General features: G+C 38.6%; 1 long non-coding RNA gene across 1 annotated transcript; it reads right to left on the minus strand.

The window, feature by feature from the left end:
• Positions 1-7,308: 7,308 nt before the first annotated feature.
• On the minus strand, positions 7,309-10,050 carry LOC131528277 (uncharacterized). Its single transcript, XR_009267840.1, has 3 exons — positions 9,582-10,050; positions 8,325-8,479; positions 7,309-8,221 (listed from the first exon to the last, which is right to left on the minus strand). It is a non-coding gene; the product is annotated as an uncharacterized LOC131528277 (long non-coding RNA).
• Between the last annotated feature and the right edge of the window lie 2,093 nt (positions 10,051-12,143).

Consider the following 12,143-nt stretch of genomic DNA (forward strand, 5'->3'; position numbering starts at 1 on the left):
TTAAATATTATCTGTGCAATCATATCGGCGATAATCGCTAGAAATTAATTGTCCCCAACTGAGCAAGCCAGAGGCGACAGCGGCAAGGAACCAAAACTCCCTCTGTGACAGAATGGAGGAAAAACAAAAAAAACAACCTTTGTGAGAAACCAGGCTCAGTCGGGGGGCCAGTTCTCCTCTGTCCAGACGAAACCCGCAGTTCAAAAGTTTATATTTCTATTTTAATTTTGTTGCAAATTCTAACAATAGTAGTATTATGTAGTTAGGTATTTTATTATATTTTTGTTATTTTGTTATATTTTTTTTTAGTTTTATTGTATTCAATCGAGGTTTTCACTGGGGATATGTCTCTGGGGGTCATCTGGGTGTCCTGGTCTCTGCTAAAGATCAGGGCTGGAGACATTATCTCTTGGTGCTGATCCACCATCAGACCGGATACGGACTGAGAAACAGAATAGGAAAGAAACAGACAAATATTAGCGTAGATGCCATTCTACTTACGATGTAATGAGTACATTGTGTGTTATGGGGAGTGTTCCCTGTTCCGGTTGATCTAATTAATGCAGCCTAACAATCCTTTAACGGATTTGAATAATAGAAGCGTATTAGTGTGTTATGTGTAAGCCAGGCTAAAGAGATGGGTCTTTAATCTAGATTTAAACTGACAGAGTGTGTCTGCCTCCCGAACAGTGTTAGGTAGATTGTTCCAGAGTTTGGGTGCGGAATAGGATCTGCCGCCCGCAGTCGATTTTGATATTCTAGGTATTATCAAACGGCCAGAGTTTTGAGAACGCATTGGACGTGGAGGACTATAATGTGATAAGAGCTCGCTCAAGTACTGAGGAGCTAAACCATTCAGGGCTTTATAAGTAATTAACAAGATTTTAAAATCTATCCGATGTTTGATAGGGAGCCAGTGCAGTGTTGACAGAACCGGGCTAATATGGTCATATTTCCTGGTTCTAGTAAGGACTCTAGCTTCTGCATTTTGGACTAACTGTAGTTTGTTGATCAAGCGTGCAGAACAACCACCCAATAAAGCATTACAATAGTCTAACCTTGAGGTCATAAACGCATGAATTAACATTTCTGCATTTGACGTTGAGAGCATTGGTCGCAATTTAGATATGCTTTTGAGATGAAAAAATGCAGTTTTACAGATGCTAGAAACATGGCTTTCAAATGAAAGATTGCTATCAAACAGCACACCTAGGTTCCTGACTGATGAAGAAGAATTGACAGAGCAGCCGTCAAGTGTTAGATAATGTTCTAAGTTATTACATGTGGGGTTTTTAGGTCCGATAATTAACACCTCTGTTCTTTTCAGAATTTAGCAGTAAAAAATTACCCGTCATCCAGTTTTTTATATCGACTATGCATTCCGTTAGTTTCTCAATTTGGTGTGTTTCACCAGGCCGCGAAGAAATATAGAGCTGAGTATCATCAGCATAACAGTGAAAGCTAACACCATGTCTCCTGATAATATCTCCCAAGGGTGAAAAGTAACGGCCCTAGTACTGAGCCTTGAGGTACTCCATACTGCACTTGTGATCGATATGATACCTCTTCATTCACTGCTACGAACTGATGGCGGTCAGATAAGTACGATTTGAACAATGCTAAGGCGCTTCCACTAATGCCAACAAAGTTTTCTAGTCTATTCAAAAGAATGTTGTGGTCGATAGTGTTGAACGCAGCGCTAAGATCCAGTAGAACTAATAAAGAGATAAAACCACGATCAGATGATAGAAGCAGGTCATTTGTAACTCTAATGAGAGCAGTCTCAGTACTATGATACGATCTAAATCCTGACTGGAATTCCTCACAGATATCATTTTTCTCTAGGAAGGAATATAATTGTGAGGATACTACCTTTTCTAGTATCTTTGACAGAAAAGGGAGATTTGAGATCGGTCTGTAATTAACTAGATCTTTGGGGTCAAGTTGTGGTTTTTTAATGAGAGGCTTAATAACAGCCAATTTGAAGGTTTTGGGGACATATCCTAATGACAATGATGAATTAATAATAGCCAAAAGAGGATCTATGACTTCAGCTCTTTTAGTAGTTTAGATGGAATCGGGTCTAACATATACATGTTGTTGGTTTAGATGATTTAACAAGTTTATACAAGTCTTCCTCTCCCACAGTAGAGAATGAATGGAATTTTTCTTCAGGGGATCTATAGTGCGCTTTCTGATGCGATACTGTAGCTGACAGCTGCAAGGATACAATTTTATCTCTGATAGTATCGATCTTTGAAGTGAAGTAGTTCATAAAGTCATTACTGCTATGCTCTTGGGAAATGCCAACACCTGTTGATGCTTGATTTTTCATTAATTTAGTTACTGTATTGAATAAATACCGAGGGTTATGTTTGTTTTCTTCTAGAAGAGACGAAAAGTAATCAGATCTAGCAGTTTTTAATGCTTTTCTGTAGGATAGGGTACTTTCCCGCCAAGCTAAACGAAATACCTCTAATTTAGTTTTCCTCCAGCTGCGCTCCATTTTCCGGTCTGCTCTCTTTAGGGCGTAAGTACAAATGTGTAACAGGGTATTGGTAACAACACTTTTTTCACTTCACTAAGTACTCGTGTAACAGAAATTATATAACTACATTTTGTAACAACAATATGTATAAGAGTCATTGGAACAATTTGATCCAGAGAGTGGAAAAGGGTAGGTTTAGGGATATGTAAAGTGGGAGGAGTTGGATCTCGAGTTGGTGGAGCTGGTGCACCACTGTAATACCAGTGTACTTACATGGTAACTCCTCAGGAACTGTCCACTTAATATAAAGTGTAACATTCTGGACACCAACCACAATTTATATGTAAAGCCTTGTTATGGTCAAACTAACCAAAATGGGTGTTACAGCCATTTCCTGTTTAACTTACAGGAAAACCAGATAAAACCTCTCCCACACCCAAAAGGGGTTTTTCTCTTTACTTTCGGTTCCCAGGAAACACACATATCACCTTGGAAATCTCGCAACTCCCCTTCCGGGGGGAGTCCGATCTTCTGGCAGTTTTAAGTTCAATAACTTTGTCGATTCATTTTGGACCAATGACCATGGCTGGAATGACGAAGCTTTCATTCTTAAAAGAATTAATCAGGAATCTGTGCATTATGCACCAGGACACTTTACTAATCACCAACAAAACCAATGCCAGTAACGCTTGTTAACTGTTTAGATGCGCTTCTAGGCTTCGACCTCTTTTAATTAACGTGATGTGATTCTCTGATGGTTCTTAACAGGTTGTGGTTAGTTGATGTGTAAATACTGCACACTCTATTCTCTTGCGTGCGAGTGCTCCATCTCTCTCCCGTGCGTGTGCACTCTCTCTCTCTCTCTCTCTCTCTCTCTCCATGCTTTCCTTGCGTTGGCATCTATGTTTAATGTGTGTAAGTTTGTGTCTAGTTAGATGTTACATGTTCACCTGTAGTGTAGTTTAATAAACATCCATATGTATTCACGCTTGGTTGTCTGTCTGCTGCTCACAGAACGAGGTCACTTTAACGTTCCGTTTTTGTTACATGCTCTGTGAGCAATGTATCAGTAAGGAAATTATTTTTCATGGCCAGAGAAATAATTTTCCTTAGAGTCAATAGACGATTAAAACTGTCCGTACTGCGGACGAACAAATCATTTTATTGTACTATTAATGCTACAGTTAATTCCTGAAGATATCAACCCGTTATGATTAATTATGTTCATCTCACATTGAGCTCATTTGTTACAGGTTGATGGAGAATTTAGGGCAACGCTTTAAACCTAGTTCTGTGAACAGACTCAGTAACAATGTTGTGTTTCTGATGTGTGCTTATTCAAACCAAGACTACCATCCAAACGCGCCTTTTTGTGAATGAATGTGTAGGCCCACTTTCCGTGCTCACTAAAGAAGCCACTGTTAATGACTTAAATTAACTTCAGTTTATAAATTTGACCCTATAAAACGACTAAACTTTTTATAGTGTGTCTTAATGCTATTTTAACCGCCCTAAATAGAGTGAAGAAACCCTCATTTAGCACGTAGAAGATAGCGAGCGATGTTCCTCGCTTATCTTAAAATGAAGGCCTTATATTATACAACAAGACTATTACTCCCATGGGTTTAACCATTAGCGTAGCTAACTAGCGCGTTCCTCCCTCGCCCGATCACGGCGCAAAGGTAATCTTAGAATATTGCAGGTCAGTGTCGGATTAATAATAACTGGGAGTCTTAAAATCTCGATCAAGTAGCTAGTAATTGTTGCAACAACCGCATACGCCCCATATATCTGGTGAAGAAATCCCATATCGGCAGCGCATATAAATAGTTTTATATTAAAGTTATCTTATCTTGGGCGAAGAATCCCTACTTTCAGTTTTGAACAGCATAAGCCCCATATCTGACTAGTAAATCTCAGATCGGCAGCGCATATAGAGTTTTAGATTAAATCTATTTGATATTGGGCAAAGAAAATCCCCACTTTCGGGTTTTTGTTTTAAACTGCGTAAGTCTCTCCTGAACAGATAAAATCTCTTCAGGACAGCGGCTTAAGTTTTAGCTGTGTGATGAGAAGAAAAAAATCTCACTACTGTATTTGGTACGTCGTTTGTTTATTGTCGCATATCATTGTATTCATATTAATCCATTGATGTGATGCAATTGATGGTTGATTTAATGGTGCAATGCTTTGCCATTGTCTGTGAAGTGAACGCGCTGTGTAAGTTATGAATGAAGTGTGAATGACAGGTCATGACTGGCTGAGCACGAGATTCCCATGCATGTTTACATCCGACTCACGTGCTTCGCGCACACTGGCTGTTAAGCGTGCATCGGCTTCTTAGCAACGCCTGACCCTGGAAGGCGATAGCGAGCACTTCCGGTTCAAACTCAAGACAGCGCACACGTCACAGACTAATGTAAACAGACACTATATGTAGCCGAAGCTACCGCGCTAACGGCCCTACATTGATAGAAGCTAAAGCCCCTTACCTCAGCTGTTAGCTGTTGGCATCCGATCAACACTTAGAGTATTGTGTGTAAAGTGTAACAGTTCCCTTCCTCCCTGTACAGTTTCTTTCTGTTCCACCTTCTGTTGGGCTATCAATTACTTTGGTCTCGCCCACATGCTTTGGTTTATTTGTGTATTTTATTTTATTTTATTGTGTTATTTGCATCAATTATTTATTTATTTTATTTGGGCTTATTTTATTTAATCTACTCCAGTCTGTCGTTAAGTCTACCCAGCTAACATAAGACCAGCGGCCCACTGGTGGCAAAGTCGGCGGCCCACCGGCGGACGCCGCCCGCGGTTCACCGCCGTTTTGCTCATCGTTATTCCAGCGGACCAGCAGCGGCAGCCACCGCTTTTCCGACAGCGGTCCGCTGGTTTATAATTACTGTTTGCTGGCGGTCCACGGTCGGTCTGTGGTTCATAATCAGTTCGATTAAGCTAACCAAAATATCCTTGCACACAATAATGGATCAAAAACAATGTACAATGGCAATTGAAAATTTATTTTCAGTGAACAGATAAAACACACAAATGCATTTACAGTATATCAGATGATTTTATCCAATGTGACTTTCAAATAGAAGCATTCAGTTCACATATGTCCATACAAAAGTCAACCACAAAATTAACCATGGTAACTATGATTGTTGTAGTAAATTCACAGTAACTACCATAACCATGGTCTTACTACAGCATAGTAGTAAACCTATAGTAACTACAAACTTCACCATGGTTTCAAAAACTATGGTTACCACAGTTTTACTCAAGCATTACTAAAATATTAAAATAAAATATAAATATTAGAATCATGATATCTAAACCTTAGTTTGAGGAAAAACTAAAAAACCCTGATTACTAGAGTTATGATTACTAGTTTTACCATAGTAAAAACATGGTTAACTGTTGTAAGGGTACAATGCTTTACCTTTGTAAAGGTGACTGTGACTCAATGGGGAGCATCTTTTGGCAACAAATTAATGTCTATATGTCAATAACTCTAAGATAATACAAGTTATGTGTTCAAAGTCATGTTCAGTTAAAGGGACAACCATTAAAGGGTAGGTTCGGGGAATTTAAATCCACTTTATACTGTCACAAAATCTGTAATATGTAAATAAACATTATTCGGATAATGCAAAATATTATTTGGGTGACAAATAAATGGGTGTATCTCATGGAACACAAGAGAAATATTCAACATTGTTCATTCACACATATTACCATCATAGTAACAATACAAAGTGGGTTGAAAATCACTCAACGTATGCTTTAAGGCAATGATTACAATACATAACATTTGTCAGGTTGGTATGTTAATCTATAGTTGCCATCATCTTGGGTCTTTATTCATCATCTGAAGTAACCACAAGTGAGGCTGGATCCAAGCTGTAGTAACACTGGGATGGACAACCTGAGAGATAGAAAGAGGAAAACAAAAGGAGAAGAATTAGCAGAGATGCTGTTCATATTATTTCAGGCAAAAGATGATTGTGCATTTATTACTAGAGTACAAGGTTATGAGTTGTTATGTGAATGCTTGGCTAAAAGATGTATTTTTAATCTAGATTTAAACAGAGAGAGAGAGTGTGCTGAGCCCCAAACATTATCAGAAGGCTATTCGAGAGTTTAAGAGTAAAATGTGAAAAATCTCTGCCTCCTTTACTGGACTTTGATATTCTGGGTACTACCAATAGTTCAGAGTTTTGTGACATTATTTAACTTACTTTGCTATAATTTGGTTAAATCGCAATCTGATTTTATTGTATATCCCTTAGTAAGCATATAATTTGTCCTCAGTATTCAGGGAACAGACACAGTGTCACGGTGCACACAGCAGGGAGGAACGAAGAACACGCAGACGAGGATAAACTTCAAAATAATAGTCTTTAATGACGACATCAGGGCAGGGCAGGGCAGGGCAAGACAAGGCAAGGTTGACACAGACAGGAACACCGGGGAATAACGAGTAGACCAGCCAAAACCTAACTAAACAGGCAGGAACTAAATACACATGACAATTACTGATAATTACTAAAACACAGCTGGACAAGACTAAACTAATAATCACACTTACCAAGGACAGGAACAAGACCAAATATGGACACAAGAGGCGGGAACACATGACACAGGACTGACACACAGTCTACACTCTAAAAAGTAGTTTTATAGTCCATTCAAATAAAATGTTTTAATTGGTCAAACATTTAGAAGACTACAGCCAATTAAAATGTAACACTTTACTCCTTCTGTTTTATATGTTACCTCAACTAAGATTTATTATTTGGGCATCATAAGAAATTGCGGGGGAACTAAAACATATATTTTTATAATTTAACAAAAATATTCAAAATGATTAACTGGTGTTTATCAATCACTAAAAACACACAATTTACAACACATAATAGCCATTATTTAATAACAATCTCCATTAATAACATTTGTCATACAGACTAAACATACAGGCTTAAAGAAAAAAAGTCACCTACATCTCGGATGGCCTAAGGGTCAGTAAATTAACAGCAAATTTTCGTTTTTGGGTGCCTTTAAAGCTCCAGCTGACAAACATTTACAAATATTACTACTGTTCACAATTACATCTTTAAAATGAGGCAGGAGTCAAAAAAAAATAATGAACCAGGTGTTACAGTTTATAAAATCAAGTCAAGTCACCTTTATTTATAATGCACTTTATACAATACTGATCGTGTCAAAGCAGCTTTACAGTCAAACAGGAAAATAGTTTGTTAATAATGCAAGAGGACATTAACAAGTCATTTTTCCAGTTAAAGTCAGTTCATTGATGGTTCAATGAAATCATCATTCAGTTCAGCTCTTTTCCAATAGTGTCTATGCAAATAAGCAAGTCCCGAAATAAGCAAGCCAAAGGCGACAGCAGCAAGGACTCAAAACTCCATCGGTGACAGAAACTGAGTAGAAAACCTTGGGAGAAACCAGGCTCAGTCGAGGGGCAGTTCTCCTCTGGCCAGACGAAACCAGCATGGCATGGTTTAATTCCTGCACAGGTCAGATTAAGCAGAGGACTTGTTTGGTTCTCGTGGTCTAGTCCTGATGGCCAAAGAGGTCTTCACTGGGGATCTGTCTCTGGAGCTCATCTAGCTGACATGGTCTCCGCTGACATTCAGGGCTGTAGAGGTCATCTCTAGGTGCTGATCCACCATCTGATCTGGATACTGACTGGATCTGGGTGGCTATGGTGACCTTGGAATAAGAATGAAACAGACTAATATTAGCGTAGATGCCACTGAGAACAATAAAGCACATTTTAATTGTAGTAAACACTCTAAATATTTACACACATTACCTGGAATGAAAACAATAAACTCCTAGTCTTGAAGGTACACACAGTATGTAGTTGCAGTGGAGCGGTCTGGTGTTTGGTGTCTTGGAAGAACTGACTGGGTTGCATCTGAAATCTTGCAGTGATGACAAAGCACCAATGAAACCTTTGGCCACACCCTGATGGAGAAAGAAAACTACATTTTAAGTTAAAAAAATTAAATTATCTCAGTGTTGGCTGGATTTGTTTTTATTAGTTTAGTCAACATTTAGCATTCTGAATGTTGACTGGATTTGAAAATAACCATTCATTTAATATTTTTAAAATATATTTACGCAGAATTAACATATTTACTCAACTAAGCACAATCAATAAAAAGAGTTCAACTTAAATATTTGGTAACACTTTATTTTGATAGTCCACTTTAGACATTCTACTAACAGTAACTTTGCAACTACACGTCAACAAGCAGTCATTAGAGTATTAGTAGATTTTTACATCTTTGAAAGAAGTCTCTTATACTCACAACTCAAAAAACAGTTAAAACAATAACATTGTGAAATGATATTACAATTCAAGAGAACAGTTTTTTATTTTTATTTTATTTGAATATGTTAAAATTGTAATGTATTGCTGTGATCAAAGCTGAATTTAACATCATTACTCCAGTCTTCAGTGTCACATGATCCTTCAAAAATAAATATGATTTGCTGCTCAAGAAAGATTTCTGATTATTAACAATATAAAAAAAGATGTGCTGATAAACATTTGAGTGTAAACTTTTTTTTTTTTTTTTCAGGATTCATTGTTAAATAGACTCCAGACCTTTAAATGGTAGTGTACAATACTGTTCAAAAGTTTAGTCAGTGAGGTTTTTTAATGAATTCATTTTTATTCAGCAAGGATGCATTAAATTGATGAGAAGTGAGAGTAAATATTTTTGTTTCAAATAAACACTGTTCATTTTAAACTTTGTTCATTAAGGAATCCTGAATAATACACAAAAAACACAAAACAAAATACAAATCAGGAATATTTCCTGAGCAGCAAATCAGCATATTAGGATGATTTCTGAATAATCTTCATGTAAAACTGAAGAGTAATGATGCTGAAAATGCATCTTTGATCACAGAAATAAAATACATTGTAACATGTTTGGATGTCAAAACCTTCTTAAAATAACTTGAATAAAGAATTGTAAAAGATGCATGGTGATATGCATTTTTTCACTACATATTTGCATATATGAAGTGATTTAATGAGCTTTCTCATGCAGCTTACCTATGTTTCCCACATCTCTGTCAGCAGCTTCCTTCAGAAATTTTGATATCTTGGAGCTTCTCTTCTGTTGTAGAAGTGTTACTCCTGAAACCACAGAACAATTTTTATCAATAATTGTTTGCCATTAAATATCAAATCACGTTTTAACTAGATTCAGTTAATACATGCTCCTTTAAGTGATGTCACCAATTAACAGTAAAGTTACAGCACATATTTTAGGCTAAATAAATTAATCTAATTCCAATAACCCATTGACAAAACCTTTACAAAGTTCTCAAAATCTCCCAACTACACATAAATATGTGATGAAAAGTCAAAACTTTGATCAATCAAAGCTCAAAATACAGAGTTAGCATATATTGTCTGAAAACAGTTGAGATGCTAACGGACTTTTTCGAAGACACTAAACCATCTTTATGAAGTAAATATTCAACAGAAGAGTATCAATTACAAGAAAGAAAAGTGTCAGGAACAGTTGTATGTAATATTTGTGTGATTTTAGGGACTAAACTCACCTGAAAATGGTCAAAACTGCAGCGAGAGATGCAGTGTTGCAGCTGTCAGTTGGAGAGTTGCCGCCCCGTTTCCATGGTAACTCCCTTGCTGCAGCGTTTGAATGAGACTCAGAGCGTGCGTCCATCAAAACACGTCACAGTCACGCACCATTTATCCTATTAGAAAATCTCCTTGTCACAGCCCCTAGAGGTGGCAGTAAGCCCTTGATTTCCCACTATCCCTTTCCATGTTTGGACTTTGATTTGTTTTTATTAATTTTGGTTCTGTTTGTTTTGGTTGTTTTTGTGTGCCTGGAGACCGAACCTGTCTGAACCATTACAAAATACTTGGTAACAATGTTGATAAACAGAATAGCCTAAGTCATTAAATGCCCCCCTAGGTTATCACCCATCAACAGTGTTACTCATATTTTTCGGGAGCTCACTCACACCAATTATCCACTCCTGCCTTATCAACCACGATATTTAAGCATTTAGTTTGCATCACTAACTGATCACACCAGTTAACCACGCAACACATAGCCCAAATATTTTAGCTCACTAAATCTGTACGGACTTGCATTGGCTTTTTGTGCTTTTCCCTTTCCACCTGTGTTCCACCTGTGTCCAGATCATCCAGCCCTGCCACCCACCTGATCAGCCAAAGGCTTGGCTAAGCGCTGCAACAGACGCCCTCCGGTCCAGGACCACTCCTGATCTACAGCACCTGTGCAAAACAACTGGATGACAACCTGAACTGACAGACAGACCATGATCAAGCCCAAGGCTACAGCCACAGAGAGCCAGCCAGCATCATCGGTGCTCTTGCCCACAACTACATCATCCAGTTAAAGTTGAGCGAAAGATGCTTCAACCACAAGGAGGCCCGGAGAACCAGGTGTGTGTGCAGAACCGCCAGACCAGCTGAACCAGCAAATGAGAGCGGATGAAGAGGACAAGGAGCTACAGGAGGAAGTAGAAAGTAGAAAGTTTCTGGATGCCTCTCCAAAACCTGCACAGACACTGAGCACAGAGAGCAGCTGGAATAGAAACCAGAGAGGCTCAAACAGGCTGAAGCTCTCTTAAGTAATGACCCAGGCGAACCGAAACAATGCCTGTGTATGCCAAGCAGCCCAAGCTGACTTCAAACACCAATCGGGTAAAGTCAAACAAAGCCAAGGTGAACTCAATGTCACAAATGAACTGAAATATGCTTGCAGACCACAAGGTGAACAGACAGGGAAAACACAACATAGAATTTCCACTGACATGCAGGCCCAGGCCCCCCCAGCCAAGAGTCCAAACCTGCGAGGGGTGGGCGAGAGCCCACTGTTCACACTTCACCAGCCAGCAACCAGAGGGGGGTGGGGCAGGGACCCTTCCAGAGGATCACTGCAGACACACACACCGTGTGGCCCCACAGACCCCAACAAGCTGGCCAGAGACAATACAACTGTCAACCTAAATACTGCAGAAGGCCACCACACTGGCCTGCGGGGTCAGGAAATTTGAACATGTGTGTGGAGGAGGGAATACTTCAGACAGATACATGACTGACGCTTCGTGGGACCGCGGTCAAGTGAGCCGCCATCTGTGAACACCCGGTCAAGTGAGCCGCCACCTGGATTCTGCTGCACGTCTATTTGTGGTATTACGGTACGGAGACACAGAGCGGCCAAAAAGCTGACGAAGACCTATATTTCAGCGGTTATGAATTAAATGTGCCCCAAAACATAAAAAATAAAAGATACAGTTATATTATGTTCAAATATATTATACTATGGAGTTTTCCATAAAAATAAAGTCTGTTAAAATACATTATAGCACTGATTATTTCCTACTGTTTTCTATATGCATTATTCAAATTAGTTAATACAAAAAATGTCAATAAATTATTTTTCTGAACGACCAAGTCTCTATCTGTGTCAACTTTCCCTGGGTTTTACTGTAGAATTTGGGAGATAATGAATGGCAAAGTCTGACACAATGCATTATAGCACTGACCATTCCTTGACATTTAGACAGGCATTATTCAAATTCCTTCAGAGTTAACAAGAAAATTGGAATT

Source organism: Onychostoma macrolepis, chromosome 21 (assembly GCF_012432095.1).
Source record: "Onychostoma macrolepis isolate SWU-2019 chromosome 21, ASM1243209v1, whole genome shotgun sequence".
Taxonomy (NCBI): domain Eukaryota; kingdom Metazoa; phylum Chordata; class Actinopteri; order Cypriniformes; family Cyprinidae; genus Onychostoma; species Onychostoma macrolepis.